The following is a 24,640-nucleotide window of genomic DNA, read 5'->3' as shown; positions in this document are numbered from 1 at the left end:
TATGGACCGTGTGCTGCGGGTGGATGGAAAAAGAGGAAAAGAAAAAAGAAATCTCTGTCATACTTGATATTGGCAAGGGGAATGGCATCATCTTAATTGAGCTGGTAGTCTTTGAACTAAAATGTAAAGGTGTGTAATTACTATGATGTAAAAATGCCAATTAGGCCTACACACCTGTAGCATATAGGACAACAGCTTGAATGCTTTTTTTTTTACCTATGTAAATCATTTGTGCCTTTGCATGACATGTTCTTTATGCATTCAGATTTTCCACAGGAATAGATCATTCTGTAGCCTCTGTAGAACTTCAAGAAATGTACTGCAGACAGAAGACTTGTCTAATGTGGAAGTCAAGGTAAGTCCTACCTGCCGTGTGTGTAGAAATGCTAATCACTACAGTAACATTACAGTAACAGCATTGTATTAACTGCTGTTACACAGTACAGTAGCAGGCTAATAGTTTTGTTATCACATAGTAATGGAGTTGATCGGTTTTTGTTATTGCAACGGTGATAAGGGACAGTACCTAATTGTCTTTTGTAATAACAAAAAATAAACTTTTTAGTGTTTTAGTCGTGTGTATACCGGAAATTGTACTGTGCATGGTTACAGCGTATGGTATATTTAACAGTTGGTGGCACTATTGGACTGTATTGTGCATAGACCTATGCACAGACACCTTGACATAGGCTTATGCTCTGTACAGCATGCTAACTTCTCACCATTACAGTAACAGGGGAGATTAGCATTTTAGGGGGGTATGATATTTATTCCTCTGTAACATTATCACTCATCATTATTCACAATTAATTCAGGACTATGCATAATCACGGTAGCATCCACAATAATGTAGAAGTGTTTAGAAACATATTCTATTGTTATTTACAATAAAAGTACTTCAAAAAGACACAATACATTATTTACCGTTAACTTCTATTGGGCACAAAATAATCTGAAACACAACCAAAACTAACAGCAAATGCATCTAACAAGTTTGTAGAGTCACATGCTTGATATAATCATTGCGTGCTAGGAATATGGGCCCAAATACTACACTTTTGACTACTTTAATACATCTATAAGTGAATTTGTCCCAATACTTTTGGTCCCCTAAAATGGGGGGACTGTACAAAAAGTGCTGTAATTTCTAAACGGTTCACTGGATATGGTTGAAAATACCCTCAAATTAAAGCTGACAGTCTGCACTTTAACCTCATAGCCAGTGTCTCAGCCAAAACAACAAAACATGTGTCACTGTACCAATACTTTTGGAGCTCACTGTAGATTGCTAGGGATGCAAATTTTGGTCAATTTTGCTGCCGACTAACCGACTCTCATTAACCAGTCAACAAACCGTGAAAAAATGTCCAAACAGTAAAATTATGTGACCAACAGAAAATACTATGCATGACGACAAGGAACAGACATTTTTCATGAAGAGCTTAATGAAAACATGCAACATTAGCAAGCCTATCGTCTTACAGTCAAAAGGCTAAAGTCTATTATTGAACATGAAACTCTTGTAATGAAACGGCTAATAAAACGTCATTAAATATTTGCCAAAATGCAATTCGCTGGAAAACACAGTTCTAAACAGTGCACCTAATGCGAGCGGTTCCATATGTGACAGAGATGAACATCTCAGTTAGAAACTTAGAAAGGGGGAATCTGATAGGATTGGTTGCTATTATGACTAGGATTGTGCCTTTGGCTTTTGGACAACGAAAGAAAGGTGATATGAAAACCAACAGAGCAGGGGAGAAATGCTGGTTAATGGCATGAGGAAGGAAGTCTTTATAAAATAATTGCCTCCACATTTCTATGGTTGGATTTTGGCTCGGCTACTTTGAAGCAAGGTAAGACATTCCTCGTTATTTGAAGTGAAGTAAAACGTTTAAGTTTCAAACAATTATACGGACTCCAGCTCACATTGTAATGTGGTGGGTGACGTGTTGATTGATATCCTGCCTACTGTTGACTATAGTCTATGCACTCGAATGGGAGGAGCACCTTAATTACAAATTGAGATTGAGAAATAAAAATACTAGCTTTTTTTAACCGTGGCGATCAAACTGTTTTTAACACGCGATTGCATTTAGAATTGTTATTTGTTGCGCATTGACTGGGCTTATAAAAGCACATTTCACTCCAGTACCAGGTTTTTGTGGAGCTGCTCTTGGGTTATCTGAGAGGTGATAGGCCATTCCGCTCCTCAAACTAGGTTCTGTCTGCTGCTCGTGTGTGATAAATAAGACGCATAACGATTTACGAAAATACACACATGCCAATTTAATTCAACTAAATTATGCAAATTAACCTATAGATTGATAAGCATGACTGTTCAAATGTATATTTCGGTGGCTAACTGATTAACTGTTCACCATTTACATCCCTAGTCACCAATGCTTTGGAAGAAAAGCCTTGTGGTGCACTGCATATACAGTACCAGTCAAAAGTTTGGACACACCTACTCATTCCAGAGTTTTTCTTTATTTTTACTATTTTCTACATTGTAGAAGAATAGTGAAGACATCAAAACTATGAAATAACAAATATGGAATCATGTAGTAATCAAAAAAGTGTTAAACAAATCTTGATTCTTCAAAGTAGCCACCATTTGCCTTGATGACAGCTTTGCACACTCTTGGCATTCTCTCAACCAGCTTCACCTGGAATATTTTTCCAACAGTCTTGAAGGAGTTCCCACATATGCTGAGCACTTGTTGGCTGCTTGTCCTTCACTCTGCGGTCCAACTCATCCCAAACCATCTCAATTGGGTTGAGGTTGGGTGATTGTGGAGGCCAGGTCATCTGATGCAGCACTCCATCACTCTCCTTCTTGGTAAAATAGCCCTGGAGGTGTGTTGGGTCTTTGTCCTGTTGAAAAACAAATGATAGTCCCACTAAGCGCAAACCAGATGGGATGGTATATCGCTGCAGAATGCTGTGGTAGCCATGCTGGTTAAGTGTGCCTTGAATTCTAAATAAATCACTGACAGTGTCACCAGCAAAGCACCCCCACACCATCACACCAAAATATATTTCACAGCGGTTTAGATGGTACGATGATTCTATACACTATACTTTCTTGTTTTGTCACATAAACTGATATTAGGCGAACTATTTGGATTTTAGGACCAGGAATTTCTGCATAGTGCATCTTTAAAACTCGAATCCTTAATGGTGAAACTGCCACGTCTGTTTGCAGTATTACAACAACAAAGAAGTTACTGCAAACAACAAACAGTTTGTTTTTCATCAATGCACACGCAACAGAAGAGCACAATATGTACTGCATCTGTTTTTACCACATTGGGCGACGATCCTCACTGACACTTCGTCAACAAAACAAAAAGAATAACAGCGGCCATGGGGTGGACAGTGGCGCTGTTTTCCCCTTACTCTGGATTCCATCTTAAAACAACTCTACTCCATCCCAGTAATATTATGTTTAGGACTTTGAGTCTCTTGGTTGGACCCCAGACAAACCCAGCCATTGATGTTTAGCCCCCCCTTTTAGCACACCATATCCCCCAGCCTGGGGCTGCTGCCATGAGGGGGAACTCTCCTGTGTTTACTCTGCAGTGTGGAGGGGTAGCAGAGAGGTGTTAAAAGTAATGGGACTCCGCCCAGCTTTGGATTCAGCCACCTTATGCCTGAGCGAGCTGACACAATTTAACACATCTGCAGGAAAATGTGTGCAGGGAAAGTCGTTTTTAAATGCTGCTCAGCCATACAATACCACATCTGGGGTTGAGGGAGGTTTCCTCCCCATATACACACATGCATACTCTCATATTGTAAACCTACCTCCGGAGATATGCACTGTATACTGTATTTGGTCAGAGCGCTTGCTGTTGAGGTCAATATTGACCTTAGTCTGGCAGCAGTCCTGTCTGGGTATATCAGATGGTATGTTGGTCCATGCCTTCAGAGCAGTAGAACACTAGAAACGTGTGTGTGTTCTCACCTATTCTGTGCTATGTTAATGTCTGCAGGAGTGTGAGGAGAATCAGGTGTGTGTCTATGGAACAGTATTTTACCTCAGAGCATCCTGCACATAGTCTGGCTAACGCATGAGTGTGTGAGTGTACGTCTGGCCTGGAGCATATACTGGGAGAGTGCCCAGTGGCCACAGCCGGATGCTCAGAGGGTAGGGGGACTGTCCATGGAGGTCTGTCTCTCTCTGAGCGTCGTCTTTAGTACTATCCCGTATCTGCCTAAGAGTGGGACAATCCCACTATTTGGACACACTATGTTGTTTTCAACTGTTTTAAAGCCTCTCCCTCCCACCACTGGCCTAAAGCACTTCACAGAGGTTTCTGGGTGCATCCATCCAAAGCAAATGGAACCATTCCGTTGGACAAACACATTTCTCCCAACACTGAAATACTGTTGACCACTCATAAAACTACAATGATGTGACACTTGGGTTGTGGTAAGTGTGTGGCTGCTTGGCTCACTCCAGAGGTCTAGTTGTTCATGGCCTATAAGGAAGTCTTTCATTGGTGCTAGGTCCTCAGCCTCAGCAGTGGTCAGGTTGGACCACATGGGCGAAAGCGCTATATTTTTACACAGATGTTAGCGTCTGTCACGTGGTTACTCAAGTTCAACAGATATTGAAGCAAAAGATTGATGCTGAAAGCTGAAAGCAATTGTTTAATGACAAAGAGTTTTGGAAATGATAAACATATCTTATACAGCCGTAATGTAGCTCAACACATATGGAGTACCTGTATGTAAATGTAAACATTATTTAAGTACATACTGATATCAACTCACTGCCTTTTGCATCATACTAGGAGGTGGACTTCATGAGCTGCTCAGGAGAGCTGAGCGGCTTTGATTTATGCATCGACAAGGGTGCATTTGACACCATAAGCCTGAACCCAGAGAACACAGGAGTGAAAAGCATGTTACGTTCAAGCTCTGAGAGGGGCATTGAAAGAGGAGGGGGTCTTTGTCATCACTTCCTGTAACTGGACTAAGGAACAGCTACTACAGATGTTCAGCCAAGGTGAGCGAACCTTCAGAGACACTCCTGGAATGTTATGAGTGGAGCATTGGATTACACTTAATCAGGACTCCTCCATCCCACTATCAACATAATCTATTAGTTTCCAGAATGCAAAAGTCAGTTCTCATCAGTGACCATATTTATGCCATATTTTATGCCATTATGATTATTTTATAGGCTCAATAGCAAGTTAAGTGTTATCAACAGGGACTAGGGGAGTCTCTCATCGCTGTATGATGAAAATCTCTTATCTCCAAAACAGAAGATTTTCAGGAAATGGAAAGAGCGGACATATTTTACCATTTATAAACATACAATTACCAAACTTCAGATGCTATTTTCAATACATTTTCTTGTTCATTAACCTAGAGTCATGAAAGGTTCAGAGTACATTGAGGGGATGTACTGCTTTCAATACGTCTGACAGGGCTTGTAAAATCTTTGTTTGGGTGGTTCATTTTAGCATCAGGTTATAACAAAAGCAGCCTTGATCAGCCAGTATTTAGGCACCTTTCAATATGAGTATGAGCAGGGGAGATGATAGTAGATACCCATAGACTTCCAGTCATTGCTCTACACAAGTTAGCATTGGTTTGCGAATCTACCTCTAACTCTCTTCATACCGGATATGGAGACATAAAAATGTTATCCATGAGTTCCTCTGACTCTAGGGAAGTAGATAAAGGGGCCTCATTGCCAAAATCCCAAAGTATCCCTTTAAGCACAACAAATTCATCACATATAGAACAAATTGCATTCGTAACATATACCAATTGCAAATTATCTATATATTTTTTATAGTACACAAACAACAGGGACCACTTTGGGCTCATGAGCACCACTTTCACAACTACTGGCTACAATTATGTTGTTTTAATGGACTTTTATTTATCAATTGAAGTTACATTTTTGTGAAATGATCACAGCAACAATCAGAATACCCCAAAATAAATATATTATTTTGTATTGAGTTATTTGTTTTGCTCCTACTTTTTTTGTATCAGATTCCAGACATCTAAATTCTGCAATGAGAATTGTTATTTTAGTAGGATCACCAATTGCAGCAGTGTCACGTCCTGACCATGGTAAGCTGTTATTTTCTATGGTAGAGTGGTCAGGGTGTGACGGGGGTGTTTTTCTATGTTTTGTATTTCTATGTATAGGTTCTAGTTTTCTATTTCTATGTTGTTTTTTGGGATGATCTCCAATTAGAAGCAGCTGGTCCTCGTCTCTAATTGGAGATCATACTTAAGTAGGGGTTTTTTCCACCTGGGTTTGTGGGATCTTGTTTTTGCATAGCTTAGTAGCCTGCAGAACGTGACATTCGTTTTGCTGTTGTTTGTTTGGTTTGTATAGTGTATAGTGTTGAGTTAAAATAAAGTATTCATCATGAGCACTCAACACGCTGCACCTTGGTCTACTCCTTTTGACTAGTGTTACAAGCAGCTACTCTTTCTGGGGTCCACATAAAACATGACATAATACAGAACAATAATAGACAAGAACAGCTCAAGGACAGAACAACATACATTTAAAATAAGAATAATATGTAACCGTTCACTCTTTCTGGAATTACCATATCACTGTACCCTGGTGTCCTTCTCAAAGCTTAGGAGGTACAGCTGTGAGTCACAAGGACATGTGAGGATTAATGCTACTAAATGTGGTGATATTGTCAGATACAGCAGAGGGGGCCATTTCTCGACAGAATAAATGCATCAAGCCTTGTCCTCTAATCAGCAGCACCTTGTTACTTAAAAAATTATAATTCACACACCCACACACAAAAAAAATACCAAAAACTATTTCACATTAATTCAAGAGCCTGTCATATTATGTGCTGTTGTCAAAACCAGTTTTATAAAAAGTCCTATGTTCAGATAATTCATGTCATGTTTAGATTGATGAATCCAAAATCTCCCTCTGGGAAAGATTGTAACTTTTGAATGTCAAATAGCTATGTCGCTTTCTAATATGATCATCTTTTGCTAATATTACAGATATTTACACATTTCCTATGAAACCTTTTAGTTCAGATTGCCATCAGTTCTTCTTGGCCTTTTATCAACCCCATTTACTTTGTTCTAACTTACGTACGTATTATCATCTTTAAGTGGATCCTCCTGCCTTGTGGCATTGAGGTCATCACTGACCCATATGGACTCATCATCTTCATGTGCGGTCAGTTAGCTGTAATCAGAAGACCATGGACTATTAGGTCTTCCTAGTGTAGGGCATTGATAATCTTGTTCACCGGACACCAGCCATGTGTCCTCTCTAGCCTGTGTGAGGGAGGATAGAGAACTGAGCGTACAGGGAATAGTAATCTAATCTGTACCCTTTTCAAATGCTTATTTAACCAAATAGGGATGGTATGTTGAAGTTCTGTAAATCCAGAGTGACAGTGTATAGCTTATACATTAAAGTTGCAATCAGCAGTTGAAACAATAACAAAGTGTGATTCCTGACACTGTTTCGGTAAAAAGCTGAGGGATGGGGCTGGTGAAATGTAACCAATACATATCATTCATTTATAAGTACAAAAATGTATGTAGCAGCTGCAGATTGCCCCTTTAATGTACAGTATCTTTGGATTAAGCTGTGCATGTATTCACCATGTCTGCCTATGTCAACATTTTCCATTCAGAAGTCCTCTGTTTGCAATCCACCTTAATAACCAGCTCATAATGAATACACAGAGGGCATGGTTCAAAGAAAGATAAGTGATTTCCTGTCTTAACTCATTCTGTCATTAATAACTCTCAAACTACCTCTAATTGGAATCTGGGCGGGTGGCCCAATGGGAGCAGTTGATGCCGAGGCATGCTATTGAGTAAACACATGCAACGTGTTACGAAAACTACTGCCTGGAAATTTACAAGGCACTGAAAATCCTGCCTGGATGCGCATTGACACATTATACCATTACACAACTTTTTCCCATGAAACAAGATGCTTCTTGACTGTCTTCACTCGGTGACCAATATTGTCTCATTGAAATGTACACTGTCTGAGATGAGACAGCATCTAAGGAAGTCTTCAAATGGCTCTTTGTTTGCCTGGCACAGAAACAATGCCTTTTTTCTGCACCACAGATTAGATTGAATTACAGACTGAAGCTCGCTGCTCCTTGCGTAAAGCCCACTCCCTCGCACAGGTGCAGTTGCTAAGAGACGTAGAAACAAATATGGAGGCTTTGGGAGGCACTGAAATCCTGTTAATCAAAGTCATGTAATGAAAGTAATCCAGTCAACTTTTCGTTGCCTTATCGCATGCCTTATCGTCAGGGTATCCTGCTAATGCAGTTGCCAAACACCATTCAAATAAACCTCAATTCGCATCTGTGGATAGCACCTTAGTTCCTTATGGATGAATAGAAGTGATTGATAGATGTATCATTACCATGAAAAGTTTTATGCATCTGCTATGTTTTTTATTTATTTATTTAACCTTCATTTAACTAGGCATGTCAGCTAAGAACAAATTCTTATTTTCAATGACGGCCTAGGAACAGTGGGTTAACTACCTTGTTCAGGGGCAGAACGACAGATGTGATTGTGATGCTGTCACCCTGAGGGTTTGATAGTGGTTAATTTGTTAGTTTACGAGGCTGTGAACAGGAACATACCCCTGGAGCTCTGCTGCTGTTCATGGAAATAAAGCATGCCCACTGTACCGCGTGTTTTAAGGCAGCAGTCATTAAACTGGCTCCAGGAATTTGAGGTATAGTAAATGATACATTTTGTTTCACTCATCTGCTTGGATCATGCTATCCTCTTTCAACAGATGCCTAGCATGCCAAGCTAGTTGAGCAATCCTATCTTTTGGGGTGGCAGGTAGCCTAGTGGTTAGAGTGTTGGGCCAGTAACCGAAAGGTTGCTGGATTGAATCCCTGAGCTGACAAGGTAAAAATCTGTTGTTCTGTCCCTGAACAAGGCAGTTAACCCACTGTTCCCCGGTAGGTCGTAATTGTAAATAAGAATTTGTTCTTAACTGACTTGCCTAGTTAAATAAAACAATCTGAAAAGGACTGGTGTGGCAGGCTTTTTTGCACATTGTGCTGTTTTAGGATGCCCATTGTAATATCAAATCCAATTTTATTTGTCACATGCACCGAATACAACAGAACTTACCGTGAAATGTTTACTTAAAATGCAGTTCAAGAAATAGAGTTAAAAAAATATTTACTAAATAAACTAAAGTAAAAAATAAATAAAAATGAATCAAAAAGTAACACGATACATTTACATAACAATATGTACCGAGTCAATGTGCAGGGTACAGGTTAGTCGAGGCAATTTGTAAAGTGACTATGCATAGATAATAAAGAGCGAGTAGCAGCAGTGTAAAAACAAAGGGGGGGAGGGGAGCTTGGCCCCAGTGAAGCTTGGTCCCAGTGATGTATTTGGCCATACGCACTACCTGCTGTAGCGCCTTACGGTCAGATGCCGAGCAGTTGACATACCAGGCGGTGATGCAACCGGTCAGGATGCTCTCGATGGTGCAGCTGTAGAACCTTTTGAGGATCTGGGGACCCTTGCCAAATCTTTCCAGTTTCCTGAGGGGGAAAAGGTTTTGTCGTGCCCTCTTCATGACTGTCTTGGTGTGTTTGGACCATGATATTTCGTTGGTGATGTGGACACCAAGGAACTTGAACCTCTCAACCTGCTCCACTTCAGTCCCATCGATGTTAATGGGGGCCTGTTCAGCCCTCCTTTTCCAATAGTCCACGATCAGCTCCTTTGTCTTGCTCACATTGAGAGGTTGTTGTCCTAGACACATGAGCTGTGTTTCATGAGTCACAGAAGACATACACTATATAGGCATATACGCAAATGAGATATATGGGCGTCATTCTCAAAGCCAAATAAAACAACATGAGCTGGCGCACACCCAGAAAAAAGGATTTTATGTAGTGTGTACATAGACATTACTGTGACAAAGAAGGAACACTTTTAGACATGCCTAACAAATGGCAATATGACTGAGAGCATTTAATAGGATCTACTTATTTAGGCTAGAGTCATACATTACAGATGGTTAAGGCCTGGAAACAATTCGTTTTAATTCATGTCACAGGCTTAAGAGGGTCAGTCAACCACAGTCGCATTGTGATAGTGGACACATTTACAAGTGAACTAGTAACTGTAACAATGTTACTACAGAGTTGTACATTCAGAATAGCTTGTGGGAAAAGAAAAGGAAAACACAAGTAGACGATACCAATATGGGGGGGTAAATTATGTAGTTTCTATTGAATTAGAAATAAAATACATGTGTAATGAATGGCAAGAAACATGTTGAATATATAAATAGTATCTGTATAAGTAGGGTTAAGGTTAATTGTTCATATTGGCTACACCACTGTGGAATCAATAGTTGCTTCCTCCCTCTGCGTGAGAAATGGTTTCGCTGAACGCGGATTTTGTTTCAACGTTCAGGCGAGCACGGAGTTTCACGCAGTTGCTCAGTCCCACACTGCCATCGCCACTGTGGAGGCGGTAGTGCGCATGAGGACCCACACACTTTTCTGGTCCTTTGTTGCGGAAATCGAAGATGACTTAACTTCGACAGACTCTCAGCTGGCCAGGTAGTAAGCCATCCATCCCGACATCATATTTTCTTTGAATTGGTAGGCCACTCTTTGAGAATGTATGCTAATCCTTTTTTTGGGTGTCTTTGTTGCCCAAAGTAGTTTGTTGGTTGCTGAAGTTTGCTTGAGCAAGAAGTAGAAATAAGCATATAATCTTGTTTCTTATGTCTAGAGAAAGTTAAATATTGTCAACAATATAAACTGGGAAGTGTTGCTTGCTTGTGATCCATGCTATCATAATAGCTGGGAACAAAGTGCTTGGGAAATTATGTTTTCAGGGATGACATTGAAAGGCTGTAACCCCAACACAAATTATGATGGTGTTTTATGTATCTTAAAATAGGCTACTGCACAATGTAATTGAGGAACAAGTTAAATACCGTGTTGCGATGCTGTGTAAACTTGTTTGCTTTCTAGCTGCCGGTTGCGCATGTTTCCACTGTAGTAGAGCAGCGCATAGTCAAATAAGAGAATAGAGAGGAGTTGATTGAGAGATCATTTGTGTTGTGCGCAGTGCTTGGGCTACTGGGACAAAAGCCTTCCTGTATTCAATGTTCCAGCTCTGTAACCCGGTTCAACTTAACCCCCCTCCGCCCTTGTGTAGTACTACTTTTTCCCCCTCCGCTGCTCTCACCATGCCTGTGTAGCACATGGGGATGTGAAACTTACTTCTCAGCCTTAAGTGTTGCCACTTGCAGCTGATTGCTACCTATTCTTGTGGTGCTAACTGTTAAGACATTTTCAGGAGGGTAGTCACATGTGCTAGCAAGGCAGCAGTCCTGGGTTCGAGCCTTGGTGTGAGCCAAATCAGGAGCAAGTGATACTTGCTAATCAAGCCATGATGATCTTTACAATGGTGCCGTGACCCAGATCTACAGTTGTGCTCAGCTCAATGCTGGGGCAGCTTTTGAGTACATTTGAGGGGTGAATGAAGCAAATGGGGATGTGTGAAACCTACTTCTCAGCCTTAAGTGTTGCAGCTGACTGCTGACTGAAATGTCTCCACTTGCGCTGCTGAATTGCTAGCTTTTGGTGTGGTGCCGACTGGTAAGATGCTTTACGAGGGTGGCAAGGCCTGGGTTCAAGCCTGGTGTGAGTCGACTCAGGAGGTACTCTCTTAGCAAGCAGTGTGGCATCATTTACACCTGCATACCCTCAAATATCCAGATGGGGAATTGTAGAGCAAGATATGTTATTATTATGGTTGTGGGCACTTTGGGGTTTGTAAGTTGTCCCACTTTTATGTCATGTTGTGTGCCTGTAACACTGGTCTGTTTCAAGAACTGCCAGTTGGAGGGAAGTGTGGCTTTCTTATCTCATTTTATTGACACCCCCAGCACCGCAACCTGAGAAAAGATTGATAGTCATTTGAGGTGTTTCATGAGTCACACACACACACACACACACACACACACACAACCTTACAGAAAAACCACATGATTTCAAGTGACATTTCATATGAAAACAAGTGTTTTTGGAACACTTAACATGAAACTACACGTGAAAACATGTGATCACGTTAACTTCACATAAGATCACATGCCACTGGAAACACTGGTTGAATCAATGTTGTTTTCATGTAATTTCAATGAAATGACGTTGAACCAATGTGGAATAGACGTTGGTGCCCAGTGGGATGTGATCACGTGTTTTTGGAACACTTCACATGTGAAATTCATGTGGGTTTTCCGTAAGGACACACACAAACACACTGGGCAAGACTTCAGACTCTAGACTCTAAAATTAATAATAGAGTTGCACACTATATATAAGCTGTCGGTAATTTATTGGGTAAACCAATGTTTCAGCATCACTGTGATTTTTAAACAAGTCAGTTAAGAACAAATTCTTATTTACAATGACAGCTTGCACTGGTCAAATTGTGCGCCAGCCTATGGGACTCCCAATCACGGCTGGTTGGAATACAGCCTGAATTTGAACCAGGGTGTCTAGTGATGCCTCAAGCGCTGCCTTAGACTGCACCACTCGGGAGCCCCTCGTGTGATGGCACATGAGAGGGCACTGTGATGCCGAAATGTTCATGGTTTATCTAATAAATTACTGGGAGCTTGTATATAGTGTCCGATTCTCGTTTTTTTTTATAGCCTACAGTTTACTCGCCGTTAGTCAGCACCTCTACTAACTTTTTTTAATGTGCGCCAGCTCATGCTTTTCACAAGACTTCACACTCAACTAGAGGTCGACCGATTATGATTTTTCAACGCCGATACCGATTATTGGAGGACCACAAAAAGCCGCTACCGATTAATCGGCCGATTAAAACGCTTTTTGTTGTTGTAATAATGCAATTTACAACAATACTGAACGAACACTTATTTTAACTTAATACATATTTTAACTTATAATACATCAATAAAATATATTTAGCCTCAAAATAAATAATGCAAAACAAAGTGTTGGAGAAGAAAGTAAAAGTGCAATATGTGCCATGTAAGAAAGCTAATGTTTAAGTGCCTTGCTCAGAACATGGGAACATATGAAAGCTGGTGGTTCCTTTTAACATGAGTCTTCAATATTCCCAGGTAAGAAGTTTTAGGTTGTAGTTATTATAGGAATTATAGGACTATTTCACTCTATACGATTTGTATTTCATATACCTTTGACTATTGGATGTTCTTATAGGCACTTTAGTATTGCCAGTGTAACAGTATAGCTTCCGTCCCTCTCCTCGCTCCTACCTGGGCTCGAACCAGGAACACACCAACAACAGCCACCCTCGAAGCAGCGTTACCCATGCAGAACAAGGGGAACAACTACTCCAAGTCTCAGAGCGAGTGACGTTTGAAACGCTATTAGCGCACACCCCACTAACTAGCTAGCCATTTCACATCGGTTACACCAGCCTAATCTTGGGAGTTGATAGGCTTGAAGTCATAAACAGCGCAATGCTTGAAGCACAGCGAAGGGCTGCTGGCAAAACGCACGAAAGTGCTGTTTGAATGAATGCTTACGAGCCTGCTGCTGCCTACCACCGCTCAGTCAGACTGCTCTATCAAATCATATACTTAATTATAATATAATAAACACACAGAAATACGAGCCTTAGGTCATTAATATGGTCGAATCCGGAAACTATCATCTCGAAAACAAAACGTTTTTCCTTTCAGTGAAATACGGAACCGTTCCGTATTTTATCTAACGGGTGTCATCCCTAAGTCTAAATATTCCTGTTACATTGCACAACCTTCAATGTTATGTCATAATTACGTACATTCTGGCAAATTAGTTCGCAACGAGCCAGGCGGCCCAAACTGTTGCATATACCCTGACTGTGCGTGCAATGAACGCAAGAGAAGTGACACAATTTCACCTGGTTAATATTGCCTGCTAACCTGGATTTCTTTTAGCTAAATATGCAGGTTTAAAAATTATATACTTCTGTGTATTGATTTTAAGAAAGGCATTGATGTTTATGGTTAGGTACAGTCGTGCAACGATTGTGCTTTTTTCGCAAATGCGCTTTTGTTAAATTATCCCCCGTTTGGCGAAGTCGGCTGTCTTTGTTAGGAAGAAATAGTATTCACAATTCGCAACGAGCCAGGCGGCCCAAACTGCTGCATATACCCTGACTCTGTTGCAAGAGAAGTGATACATTTTCCCTAGTTAAAAGAAATTCATGTTTGCAGGCAATATTAACTAAATATGCAGGTTTAAAATATATACTTGTGTATTGATTTTAAGAAAGGCATTGAGGTTTATGGTTAGGTACACGTTGGAGCAACGTGTACCTAAGCGATTATATGCAACGCAGGACAGGCTAGATAAACTAGTAATATCATCAACCATGTGTAGTTAACTAGTGATTATGATTGATTGCTTTTTATAAAATAAGTTTAATGCTAGCTAGCAACTTACCTTGGCTTCTTACTGCATTCGCGTAACAGGCAGGCTCCTCGTGGAGTGCAATGTAAAGCAGGTGGTTAGAGCGTTGGCCTAGTTAACAGTAAGGTTGCAAGATTGAATCCCCGAGCTGACAAGGTAAAAATCTGTCGTTCTACCCCTGAACAAGGCAGTTAACCCACCGTTCCTAGGCCGTCATTGAAAATAAGAATGTGTTCTTAACTGACTTGCCTAGTTAAATAAAGGTGTAAAAAAAAAACAATCGGCCAAATCAGCGTCCAAAAATACCGATTTCCGATTGTTATGAAAACCTGAAATCAGCCCTAATTAATCGGCCATTCCGAATAATCGGTCGACCTCTACACTCAACAACATATTTCAGCCATTTATTGCAATTGAGTTCTGTAACTAACATCATCCTTCTCATTTGTGATTTTGCAGAGGAGGGTTCGCAGCTGGGATGTCTTGATATGAGTCACTTTGTGTTGCTGAGTGGAATGAAACACCTAGACTTGTGAGAAAACACTTTAAATGCAACTTTGAAGGTGTTCTGAATGCTATGATTCAGTTTCAAGGAGCTCAGACAAACAAACCCCCCCTACGCTCTCTTAACAAAACAAAGTGTTGAGATTGAGGAGCTGGCAGGGAAATGCTGTACTGTTAGATTGCATTGTTTTTGGAGTCATGTTTTGGACCATCGTTGGAGTGTGTAATGTAATTGCGTGACTACAGAATGTTTGGGTAGGCCTACGCTGATTAAAGTACCACTGACAATGGAACACTTTGACTACGGGTTTGCCAGGGTCGTTTCATTTGGGACTAGGGAAGTTATTGTTAGAGTATGTGTTTTTTGCCCTCTTGTTATGTTGTGGGAGAGATGGTTGATCTTTACTTCATGAACTAAATACCAGACAGGACTGGTTTTGTACCAGGATGGCCTGAAATTCCATGGAATGCTTACAGTGTACTTGTCTGTGTCTGTTCTCACCGCACTGCGACAGCCTGAAAGGAGGTATCCCTATGTGGGTATATACACCTCTGTTCTCTCTTTACTGAGGTGGTTATTGGCAAATAAACTAAAGTGTAGTTTTAGTGAATGTACATACAGTAGTTGACCTTTCCGTTTCTTGCTTGCATGTGAATTCACTCATTCACTTGAAAACGAATCTCAGTTCCACTGGCAAACTAGGTGGATATTCAGGCTGAGATTGGATCAGCTCTAGTATCTAATTGCAAAGGGGATGTTGATAGGGGTAGACCACCAGGCCTGTGTGTGTCTGAGACAGTCTAAGGGCTGTTTGTTGAGGAAAGAACAGTTTATTGTGTGTTGGTTCATACTTCTCAGCTATGGTGGTAAATACAGTTATGATGACTAAGGCCGTGTCTACACTTGACACTTACATGTGACTTATGCTATCAGAATACGAAGCTTGCATTGAAAAGACGGGTCTAGACACACAAAAGTAGCTTTGTAGTTTGTGTTCAGATCCGGCTAATCACTTTAGGATGTGGTCAGGGATGCATTGTGTGCCGATTTCTCCTCAGTCTGGACACAATCAGGCTACCGAAAGCACTCAGCACTCCTCTCACAGGTCTCCAGAATACTTGTGTTTTGGGACCGAGAGGCATCTTTTCATTATAGCGTTGGAGGAAACACATTCCTAGCATGTGGAGAACATGTTCGCTGGCCTCATAAATGCTAGCCAGATAGCTAATATTTAGAAAAACCTTTTTTGTTCGTCTAGAGTTATGCTAACTAGTTTGCAATCCCTTTAGCATTGCTTGCTAGCTTGCTGGCTAGCTACAGAGGTTAGCTGGCTACTTCACTGCAGTAGTTAGCTACTTCCATCAGCTGTTGTTGTGTTATTATCATATTTAGGCTATTCCTCCACTTGTAGAATGCGTACTGGTATTTGAATATAGTGCGGGAACAGACACAGTGTGGATAGGGTGGACACGTGTACAGTTGAAGTTGGAAGTTTACATACACCTTAGCCAAATATATTTAAACTCAGTTTTCCACAATTCCTGATATTTAATCCTGGTAAAAATTCCCTGTCTTAGGTCAGTTAGGATCACCACTTTATTTTAAGAATGTGAAATGTCAGAATAATAGTAGAGATAATGATTTATTTCAGCTTTTATTTCTTTCATCACATTCCCAGTGGGTCAGAAGTTTACATACACTCAATTAGTATTTGGTAGCATTGCCTTTAAATTGTTGAACTTGGGTCAAACGTTCCGGGTAGCCTTCCATAAGCTTCCCACAATAAGTTGGGTGAATTTTGGCCCATTCCTCCTGACAGAGCTGGTGTAACTGAGTCAGGTTTGTAGGCCTCCTTGCTCGCACACGCTTTTTCAGTTCTGCCCACAAATTTTCTATAGGATTGAGGTCAGGGCTTTGTGATGGCCACTCCAATACCTTGACTTTGTTGTCCTTAAGCCATTTTGCCAGAACTTTGGAAGTATGCTTGGGTTTATTGTCCATTTGGAAAACCCATTTGCGACCAAGCTTTAACTTCCTGACTGATGTATTGAGAGGTTGCTTCAATATATCCACATAATTTTCTTTCCTCATGATGCCATCTATTTTGTGAAGTGCACCAGTCCCTCCTGTAGCAAAGCACCCCCACAACATGATGCTGCCACCCCCGTGCTTCACAGTTGGGATGGTGTTCTTCGGCTTGCAAGCCTCCCCCTTTTTCCTTCAAACATAACGATGGTCATTATGGCCAAACAGTTCTATTTTTGTTTCATCAGACCAGATAACATTTCTCCAAAAAATATGATCTTTGTCTCCATGTGCAGTTGCAAACCGTAGTCTGGCTTTTTTATGGCGGTTTTGGAGCAGTGTCTTCTTCCTTGTTGAGCGGCCTTTCAGGTTATGTCGATAAAGGACTCGTTTTACTGTTGATATTGATACTTCTGTACCTGTTTCCTCCAGCATTTTCACAAGGTCCTTTGCTGTTGTTCTGGGATTGATTTGCACTTTTCGCACCAAAGTACGTTCATCTCTAGGAGACAGAACGCGTCTCCTTCCTGAGTGGTATGATGGCTGCGTGGTCCCATGGTGTTTATACTTGCGTACTATTGTTTGTACAGATGAACGTGGTACCTTCAGGCATTTAGAAATTTCTCCCAAGGATGAACCGGACTTGTGGAGGTCTACAATTTTTTTTCTGAGGTCTTGGCTGATTTCTTTTAATTTTCCCGTGATGTCAAGCAAAGAGGCACTGAGTTTAAGGTAGACCTTGAAATACATCCACAGGTACACCTCCAATTGACTCAAATGATGTCAATTAGCCTATCAGAAGCTTCTAAAGCCATGACATAATTTTCTGGAATTTTCCAAGCCGTTTAAAGGCACACTCAACTTAGTGTATGTAAACTTCTGACCCATTGGAATTGCGATACAGTGAATTATAAATTAAATAATCTGTCTGTAAACAATTGTTGGAAAAATGACTTGTGTTATGCACAAAGTAGATGTCCTAACCGACTTGCCAAAACTATAGTTTGTTAACAAGAAATTTGTGGAGTGGTTTAAAAACGAGTTTTAATGACTAAGTGTATATAAACTTCCGACTTCAACTGTAAATGTAGACGCACGCCGTGTTCGGAATTCCATGATCGGAACTCCGTTATCAGAATACAAAGCTGCATGAACTGTCAAGTCTAGACATGGCCTAAGCTTCGTCTTGCTTGTTATACACAGCATTGTTTAGTGTCACAAAGATTGAAGATCATATCTTCCTCAAACCTTTCCAGACAATCTGTTGATATCAAATAACCGTGCTATGTCTAATTTTGTATGCACTTGCATGGTAAAGTACAACTTTGTTTGTTTACAATCTTACAGAGTATAGGCCTCATTCAAGGAATCTCTGTCTATGTTTGCATGACTATCACGATCTCCCAAACTATCCAATGCAGTGTTAAAAAATAGTTTTACTTGCTTCAATTTCTTCTTTTTAGCACAGTAAAATCTGAAATGCTGGAATCTACATGTGAAAGACAGTCAAGTCGAACAGGGTTGACTCAGATAGCTAGGCAGGCGGTAGGCAGACAAGAGGGACTTGTTTTGGATATGGGATAGCTGCAGTAATTTATGGAGGTAATTAAGCAGAGTTGGTTTTTAAAGGGGATCACTCTGTGCTCCTGTGTGTGCTTAAGACGCACACATTTGCAAGGCTTTTGTGTGCGAATCCCTATTAAGGCTTCATTCTCTGAGTGGGCAGCTGCGTGCCTGTCTGCGAGGCACTGGACCATACTCTCCCGCTCTCTCTCTCTATCTGTAGCCCTCTCACTTTATCTCTCTCCTTTGCTCTCTCCCCTCTCTTTCTTTCTGTGGTTTCCTGGCCCGAGGCGTTATGCAAAGCCTCCAGAAAGAAGGATTGTTAGCCATGCCAGTCTGTGCCTCTGTGTTGCACACATTTGATTTTAACGACAGCCCTTTCTCTCTTTCTGTGTGACCTTCAGTCATAACTGCTCTGCTTCGCCCACAGCGTCAAAAGCTGTGAGCTGAGTTCAAGACAAAAAGTCATGTTCCACGGTCTCCCCCACGTTTCTGTCTGTATATCTCATTTACATGATGTGTTTGTAAATGGTACGTCTCGAACGCCCACAGAGTCTAAGATGGACTGCTGAGAAGAAAGGAGGCATTCTGGCGTACAGCAGAGCAACCTTCCCCAACCCCCTGCCAATGACTAGATCTGGTTTCAGATTGAAAGCATTCTGGGAAGGGAAGCCATTTTTAAAGCCCTGTGACACATCGCCACATCACTGTGTCCCACCACTAGTCTGAAATGGCTTCCTTTCATTTTCTTCATTACTACTGATTGGTGAGAGGCCTGATAAGAAGCCGTATGATGAGATGGACAACCACCTCTAATGGACATTCACCCTGAATTCCCTTTTGACAACTGAAGTGACCTCATGTTTTTTTTTTGTCATTCACTATCATAAGACGTCTGTTATGAATGACAAAGGAGTCATTCTTCTGTTTATCCTCCACCTTCTCCTTTCTCCATGCTTTTCTGAACGACACTGCATATCTCCTGTCTGAATCACTCAAGGTTCGGTTCAACTTTCTGTTGATTCTGTCTAGAGCGTAATCCCTCAATTATACACCCCTAAAAAAAGCTAAAGTATGTTTCCATTGTTTTATGGCGCAGACAGTCTAAATAAAAGTATTAGCAAGCAGAACCTGTTTTCCATGCTAGTTCTGAAGTAGTGGCCTGCACTTCACAGTATTTGCCACAGTTTCTCTGCCAAGATGTTTCGCCTCTCACAATTGAGAGGTTTAATGAGCTGAGCGAGATCAGGTTTCTTCCATCTGGCCATAATGGTAGCTAAATTAGTGTTGGTGTGTTTTGGCAATCCCTTTTCACTACACCTTCATCTTTTATATTATGTGAACGTAGAACTTTATTATTACAGTGTTTACACTCTACTATGCAATACTTAGCAATCATATCTCATTTTGCAGGATCAATATGTTGACTGTGATGACCGTGCGACCGTGCGACACACCTGTAGATCTGTGTAGTAGACACCTACAGGTCGTTAGTAACACAAACGCACGCATGACAGTCAGCGTGGCGGAGGTAAGACAGAGTACAGAAAGATCAACGCGTTCTCAGCTGCCGAAAATCCAATTCTCACACATTTACATTAAGATGATAAAAAAAGCTGAAGGTGATCATCTGCCATTGTATTAGTATGAAAGTATTGTATGGAAAGAATAACATGCAGCCTAATCCATCTATTATGTTCCACCAGTTCCACAGAGATTTTGCTGTGATGATGCACAGCAGGTAGCCTAGCGGTTAAGAGCATTGAGCCAGTAACTGAGAGGTTGCTGATTTGAATCCCTGAGCCGACTAAGTAAAAAGTCTGTCTGTGCCCTTGTGCAAGGCCCGTAACCCACTTACCCTCGTTCCAAGCATACACACGAACACACACAAAGTCATCGAGACCGTTGCCAAGCAAGTAACAGATGGATGTTTGGTTGAATAAGTCATACACTCATTCATGAGAAAGGTGAGCATGTCATGACTCAATGGAATTCCCATAATTTCCCATCATCCTAGGGCTGGAAAATATATTGTGAAACAGCGGTATACCAGTATGAAATTGGACTACTTCACTGTCAGTTTTGCCCTAATTTGGTTGAGTATAAAACTATCCCTTAGAATGAATTGTTGCCCGTCTACAGTAATGCACTACTCATTAAACATATTTAGAACTATTATTATTCAGAAACATAAAATGCTGCCATACCGTCAAAATAATATGATATTTTAGTCATAACGTCACCCTCCACGCCAAAACACACCCACACCATTCATCCCTTAGCTCCCCCAAAACACACCCACACCATTCATCCCCTAGCTCCCCCAAAACACACCCACACCATTCATCCCCTAGCTCCCCCAAAACACACCCACACCATTCATCCCCTAGCTCCCCCAAAACACACCCACACCATTCATCCCCTAGCTCCCCCAAAACACACCCACACCATTCATCCCCTAGCTCCCCCAAAACACACCCACACCATTCATCCCCTAACTCCCCCAAAACACACCCACACCATTCATCCCCTAGCTCCCCCAAAACACACCCACACCATTCATCCCTTAGCTCCCCCAAAACACACCCACACCATTCATCCCCTAGCTCCCCCAAAACACACCCACACCATTCATCCCCTAGCTCCCCCAAAACACACCCACACCATTCATCCCCTAGCTCCCCCAAAACACACCCACACCATTCATCCCCTAGCTCCCCCAAAACGAGACCTGCAGTGTTATGTAACTGTCTTGGAGAGGAGTGGTACCCGGGACATGCAATTATGGGGTTGGAAGTGACTTTCTTTATAACGTCACCTATTTAAACATCATAGGAGTGGCCCCCTTCCTTAGCCGTGGCGGAGCCCTGAGAGTGGGATTAACCATAATGGTCTGGTCTGGAGGCTCTCATGTAACATATCCCTGGTGGATTAGGGCCTGGTTAATGTGCATAGAGCAGCCTGTCAGGGGTAATGGGAGAAACCACATGCTGAGGGAGCGAGGGGTGAGGGGATGAGAGCGGAGGTAATTAGTAGGGTACCTGATGTGTGGAGAGCCCTGGAATGCAAAGGCTTTTCCAGAAGGGGGCCTCTGGCCTGTACCTCCTTTATTACCTCACACTTGGACCCACCCGGTTCAGTCTTGTTCTATAGATTAGGGATAATTTCAGAAGAAGTGATCCTAAATCAGCTTTGACAAGCATAGCATCACTGGACAGGAACAGTGATTGCGGTGTCTGAACTCCATCTCTCAAGCTTGAACTAATGTACTCCACTGATAAGGAAGTGATGTACTGTCTAGATATGACTTTGTCCTAGTTTCTAACATCCAGGTCAGAGGTTGGCCTTTTTCCACATGAGCACATGTCCACGTAATGCAGCATATGTTACACATCCATACTGTAGCACGCTTGCCCTTGTAGACTAGGAATTGTACAGATCAATCAGCAGCAATGTCCTGTAGTGAGGAAACACAGAGATGTTGCAGTAGTTTGAACAAAAACATTGGTACATCTGGATGGATGTGTTGACGACATCTTGATGTTTACTGTGTGGACAATAAAAGTGGATGTGAAAGCAAGATGGGATATTGCACAAGTTGACTGTGTTCCTCCTTTTCTGATTGAGGGTCACTGTGTGTGTGTGGCACCAGCTACAGTATCTGTGTGTGAGGGACTGATTATAGCTTTGACAAGGCTTTGTGGATTTCCTTTGGCGGTTTTTCTTATCACATGTTAGCTAATGAGGTCGTCGCTGCTGCTCACCAACACCCTGAAATAGAGTGCTGACTTGTGAGCACAGGGGAAGTGTTATTTGTGTATGTGTCGGTAATTTTAAAATGGCAACACATTTTGCACTCCCGTGTGTGTGTGTGTGTGTGTGTGTGGTTACATGTCAGTCCCCTGAAACCTCTCTCAAGAAAGGTGTGTGTGTGTGTGTGTGTGTGTGTGTGTGTGTGTGTGTGTGTGTGTGTGTGTGTGTGTGTGTGTGTGTGTGTGTGTGTGTGGTTACATGTCAGTCCCCTGAAACCTCTCTCAAGAAAGGTGTGTTTCTCTGGAAACTCTTTCTCCAGAAAGGTGTTTCTTCTCTCTGTTGTTTCCCCCCGTTGTTACAGGGCTGGGTTGTCATGGTCACTGCTCTTCTTTCAGAGATAAAGAAGTGAATTGCCTTTCAAAGTGCTCATAGAGATAAAGCCTTTATTTGTGTAGAATCGACTTGAAGGCCAAAATCAACCGCCGTTACCGCACATCAAGTCAGACGATGTCAAGTAAAAAGTTTAATGAATGGGAGCTGCTTTGTTTGTGTTCTCACCAAGCTCCTGTTGCATGATGGGGTGTCGTTTTTGGACAAAGTGTCCAGCCAACGGGTGCTGGGGTGATGGTCGGAGGGCAGCTTGGTATGCCGTGACCTCTCCAGCCTTGCTTTACGACCTCAACATGAGAAAGGGCTGACCCAGCGTTAACTAGAGAGTGATAGCTCTCCTGTGCAGTAACCACATCCAATCAGTGATGGACACCAAACACTGTGCCACAAAACCTTACAGAGCCCCATATTGTCCTCCCAGGTGCCCATTCACAATTCACGTGCGCACAGGAAGCAGGGCGAGTAGCGATAACGTCATCACATCATCCGAAAACATGGCAGACATTGGATGAATATAAAATGTTAAAGCTGCCATATGTAACTTTTTGGGCGACCCGACCAAATTCACATAGAAATGAGAGTTATAGATCTGTCATTTTCATTGAAAGCAAGTCTAAGAAATGGTAGATCTCTTCCATGGGCACTATTTCTATGCTTCCAGTTCTTAAGTTTTGTTTTTGTGTCTTGTACTTTCGGTTTTGTACACAAGCTTCAAACGGCTGAAAATCCAATATTTTTGTTTATGTGAAAGAGATTTCACAGTGGTTTAGATGGTACAATGATTCTCTACACAATGGACTCTTGTTTTACCACATAAACTTAAATTAGGCAAATTATTAGAAGTTTAGCAACCAGGAAATGGAGGAGCATTTTCTGGTTGCTAACATTTTAATATCTTGGGAAAAGTGATGGAACAATAATCGGCCTCAGCAACAATCATTTCTATAATTCAATGGATGTTTTTTGCACAAAGGTGATGACCAAAGTGTTTTATTAGGAATTTTCTAATCTGACTTCTCTATGTGGCCCTCTATTGAAATTGTATTTCTGGGACGGGGGTCTGTTAAACTGCAGTACCGAAGCAAAACTGTAGGGGCAGTAGAAACCAGGAACCCTAGTCCCTTGGCATGGTGCTGTTACTAGTGCTGTCCTTTCTGCCTCTCCTCAGTAATTGACCCTTGAGAACCAAGGAGCCTGTACGCAGACCCAACTTCTATAATGAAGAAAAATCTGTTTAGAATTACTGTTAGGTACATTTTACATTTTACATTTTAGTCATTTAGCAGACGCTCTTATCCAGAGCGACTTACATTACTTCTCCTATGGAATTGGATCATAATTAACTTTTTTCCCTTTAGGGATTTATAAATGCAATTGCTATTGCCATTTAGTATGATCCTTTTTGGACCTTAACCTGAATTGGAGCCAACAAGTGCAGTAGAATTTACCCAGATATGAAACATAAAATAACTCTTTACACTTGTGGGAATTGGCATATATGGATAGTTTATATGGTAGCAATTGAAAGGGAACAGTTTGGAGATCATGGGAACATTGTTCAACCAAAGGTGAGTACACAACAGTTCACCTGACACAAGACTAAATCCAAACATCTACTGTACTTTTCGCCACATTTTTTGATAACTAAATCTGAAAATATTCTGGATAACATGATAAGACTATTCCTGGAAAATGTGGGGTATTTAAATGAAAGGACTAACTGGTATCTCCATGTAGCCACAGTTCCTAAGCAATTTCAATGCACTTTTATGACTCAAAGAAGAGACTTCGACTTTAAGGTACTGTACCGTTGAGGAACCAGGGCAAGCACACTTGTAGTTGTTTAGTTCGGAACACAACCTTGCGTCCCCGCAATAACACCATTACATTTGTTTAGGCAATCCAAAAATGTTCCAATATAAATCGCAATCTGGGTTCCTATTCCCATGCC

General features: G+C 41.4%; 1 protein-coding gene and 1 long non-coding RNA gene across 2 annotated transcripts in view; both read left to right on the top strand.

The window, feature by feature from the left end:
* Window positions 1-4: 4 nt before the first annotated feature.
* Window positions 5-5,281, top strand: LOC115193713 (uncharacterized). Its single transcript, XR_003878218.1, has 3 exons — window positions 5-129; window positions 266-355; window positions 4,803-5,281. It is a non-coding gene; the product is annotated as an uncharacterized LOC115193713 (long non-coding RNA).
* A 5,189-nt stretch (window positions 5,282-10,470) lies between these two features.
* Window positions 10,471-24,640, top strand: part of LOC115193711 (protein FAM53B) — a 36,345-nt gene continuing 22,175 nt past the window's right edge. The window contains exon 1 of the mRNA XM_029752643.1: window positions 10,471-10,607. The gene's annotated coding sequence lies outside the window, so the exon portion shown is untranslated. The remainder of the gene's footprint in view (window positions 10,608-24,640) is intronic.

This window comes from Salmo trutta, chromosome 5 (assembly GCF_901001165.1).
Source record: "Salmo trutta chromosome 5, fSalTru1.1, whole genome shotgun sequence".
Lineage (NCBI taxonomy): Eukaryota > Metazoa > Chordata > Actinopteri > Salmoniformes > Salmonidae > Salmo > Salmo trutta.
Note: the sequence above shows the minus strand (reverse complement) of the source record. Positions and strands in the feature narration are given on the sequence as shown.